At 37.0% G+C, this 3,653-nt stretch overlaps 1 pseudogene; it reads right to left on the bottom strand.

The window, feature by feature from the left end:
- Window positions 1-2,133: 2,133 nt before the first annotated feature.
- Window positions 2,134-2,602, bottom strand: LOC139020460 (elongin-C pseudogene; annotated as a pseudogene).
- Window positions 2,603-3,653: the final 1,051 nt, after the last annotated feature.

Raw genomic sequence — 3,653 nt, 5'->3', positions numbered from 1 at the left:
CGCATTTGTCAAACACTCCGTTGTCTCTCCTGACCCTACACCACCACCTCCTCAGCTATTAGTCCTGCAGCCACCTCAAGTGCCAGTTCCTGGCTCTGAGCATGCTGGAACCTCCTCCCACACCCATCTTCCACCTGCCACCACTGCTTCTTTGGTCATTTAGGCAAGTGGTCACATCAGAGGGCTCCTCCCCCTCACTCCTCTTAGAGATTTGACAGCCACTATATTTTAATCTTCTGTGTAGAAAAGAATGCTGACTTTACGGTGAGCATTGTGAGTGGTGCCACAATAAAAGTTATTTTATAGATTGAGCAATTAAAGATAATAAAAACAGCTAGGGTTCAAGTGAAGTTAGAAATTTTATGACATTTGGTTCCTGTAAAATTAGCAATTGTCTTCTGTTACTCTCTCCAACACACTCACTGCCTGTCAACAGCATTCAACACTGATGACCACAACTACTCCTTTTTGGAAAGAACTCCTTTTTGTTGCTTTCTATGATGCTCTTTTATGTGAATAAAGGTGACAGCATGCTGTGAATGATAAAGTGAGTCCCATTAATTGAACTAATTTCACAGGTGCAGGAATTTGAAACCAGAGAAGATGAAGGAAGACATATCCTCCAAAATATCCCTAGGTAGATTTAGAGGAACTCTGCCCATGTGATTGGGTTGTGAGATTGTATATATATACACATACACACACACACACACACACACACACACACACACACACATATATATATATACACACACATATATACATATATATCCATTTTTAAATTTGTTTATAAAATATGTTTTTTATAAATAACATATAGTCAGACCTTGTCTTTTGTCAACTTTGACAATCTGCCTCTTAACTAAGGTTCTTAGTCTATTGTTTCTGATTAGAAGTCAGCCACATTTCATTTTGTTGTTCCCTTATATACTGTATATTTTTATTCTGACTGCTTTTAAGATTGTGTCTCTATCTTCAGTTGTAGTAATTTGTCTATGATGTTTCTAGGTGTGGTTGTCTTTGTATTTATCCCAATTGGTGCTTTCTAAGCATCTTTTATATATGACTCATTATCAATTTTGGAAAATGGTCAGCCAATATGTATTCAAATACTTCTTTTGCTTTATTCTTTCTCTTTCTCTTTTCTCCTTCTAGAAATGCAGTTACATTGACACTAGACTGTGATATAGTACCCCTAAAGATCTGATGAACTGTTTATTCATAACTCATTTTTCTCTTTGTTTTTCAGTTTAGATGATTTCTATTGACCTGCCTTCAAGTTCACTATTTTCCCCTACTATGTTTAGTCCATCCATTTTTTGATAAGCCCATCCAAAAAAATATTATTTTGTTGTTGTTGTTGTTAATCCTCACTGAGGATATTTCTTCATTGATTTTTAAAGAGTGTGGAAGGGAGGAGGGGAGACAGAGAGAAAGAAACATCACTGTGAGAAAGAAACATCGATGTGAGAGGGACACATCGATTGGTTGCCTCCTGCATGTACCCCAACCAAGGCTGGAGATTGAGCCTGCAACCAAGGTACATACCCTTGACTGGAATCAAACCCTGGACTTTCCAGTCTGCGGGTCAGTGCTCTATCCACTGAGACAAACTGGCCAAGGCTATTTTTGTTATATTTCTTATATATTTTTTTCACTTAAACAATACTGCAGTTTATCAAAAGACACAAAAGAAATTTCAACTCATGTCTTTGACAATTATAAAAAAGATCAACATTTGGCTAAGTTATAAACATGTTTATAATGCAATTATTTGCATAATTCTAATGGTAATGATGGCTATAAGATCAGAATAGGTTAAAAAAAAAACCACTAAAAACATAAAAATACATAGCCCAATATTTACCTGTAGAATATGTTCATTTATGACTAAATTTCAGCATTTACTATATTGCCACTTCTCTAATTTTAAAAATCACATCCAAAGGGTAAGGCAAAACTACTTAGCAACTGACATATTTGTTTATTTCTCAATTTGTGAAAATGTCCTTAATCTGTTGATGTAGCAAACAAAATTTCAACTGTGCTATGCAAAAGAAGAGACGATAGTCTGCTTTGCAATGAATTTTAAAGTTCAGTCGCACACAGGCAACATGCTATATATGAAAAAATTACTAACTGAACTACAGGTATTAAATACTGAAAAAAGTTAACAGTTTATTATAATTTATTTTATTTAACAACCTAGGAAGTTCGCAGCCATCAGCAGTTCCAGTGCAATTTCAGGTGCAATTGGGAATTCAGGAATTTCCGTGGAGCTGTTAGTGTAGCGAACCTTGTAAGTAAAATACGTGCACACTTTTGATAGCACGTGTGAAGGGATCTCTCTAAAATTGACTTCATTAGTTTGATTCTCAGCAAATTGACCTGGGCCACTCAACATGGCTTTTATTGTTCCTGATGTTAATGCATGTTCTCTTTTTACAATAAACTCATGACCATCTGAAGATATCAATTTGACATACATGGCATCAGGGCCTTCACAGCCACCATAGGTTTTCTCTTCTCCATCCATTATGTTCTTATGAAATTCTACTTCGCTTGCACAGGAAGTTTAGTAGTTTCTCATCAGTCCCGCAGCCACCGCAGCCACTGCGCCGGGTCCCTGCGCACCTCCACAGCCCCCACGCCAGGGCCACCCCCCCACCCCCACAAGCCCGCCGCCTATATTTCTTATATATAGAATTTTTGTCACTGCTCTTTCCATGCATTCTGTTTCTACTAGATCCTTTAATATATTTATTATAGTTATATTATCATTATACTTATCAGATAAATGTAATATCTGAGGCATCTCTGAGCCTGTCCCTATCGACTTTTTTGTCTCTTGACAAAGCATCATATTTCCTTGCTTCTTCATATTTGTCACTTTTTTAAAATAGTGCCCAAATTTTGTGATAGAGCATTAAAGGTTAAGGTAAGTAAGATTTTTGCTCAGTAACAAGCATGTCTGTTTTTCTACTAGGCAGTCATTTGATGGGGGGAAATGGGAGGAATAAATCTGGTTTTTATTGAGTTAGGATTGGGCTTTGTGGTAATTTTAGTTATATTTCATTTATTGTAGGTTTCAAATTATTTTATAGCAGAACCAAAACTTCCCTCTTAAGCAGTGCTTGTGTTCTGGGTGCCTTGAGGGTTTCCATTTATTCTATCTTTCCCTCAACCTTTAGTAGACTCTGTGTACCTGCACTTTAAGGAGATCTCAATCCATTATCTTGACCTTCCTCTCCTTCCCAACAATAGGCAGCTGTTGCCTTCATGCCCAGTGTATGGTATGGGATGCTTGGAAGATTTCTCTGATTCTGCTCTCAGACTTCAGCAGGCCTTGTATTACTTCCCTATTGCTGCTATAACAAACTACCAGAAGCTCTGTGGCTTAAAACAACACAGATTTATTATTTTATAGTTCTAGAAGTCATAAGTCTGAAATATGTCTCAATAGGGTAAAATGAACATGTCCACAGGGCTCTATTCCTTCTTGAAGCACTAAGGGAGAATCTATTTCCTTGTTCTTTCCAATGTTGACGCTACCTGCATCCCTTTCATCTTCAAACCTAGTAACTGCATCAAACCATAACTCCACTCTGCTTCCATTGTCACATCTTCCTCTTTGTTTTTTTCATTGAATTTAC

Source organism: Myotis yumanensis, unplaced genomic scaffold (assembly GCF_028538775.1).
Source record: "Myotis yumanensis isolate MYYU_CA2020_CCGP unplaced genomic scaffold, mMyoYum1.0.hap1 SCAF_12, whole genome shotgun sequence".
NCBI lineage: Eukaryota > Metazoa > Chordata > Mammalia > Chiroptera > Vespertilionidae > Myotis > Myotis yumanensis.
Note: the sequence above shows the minus strand (reverse complement) of the source record. Positions and strands in the feature narration are given on the sequence as shown.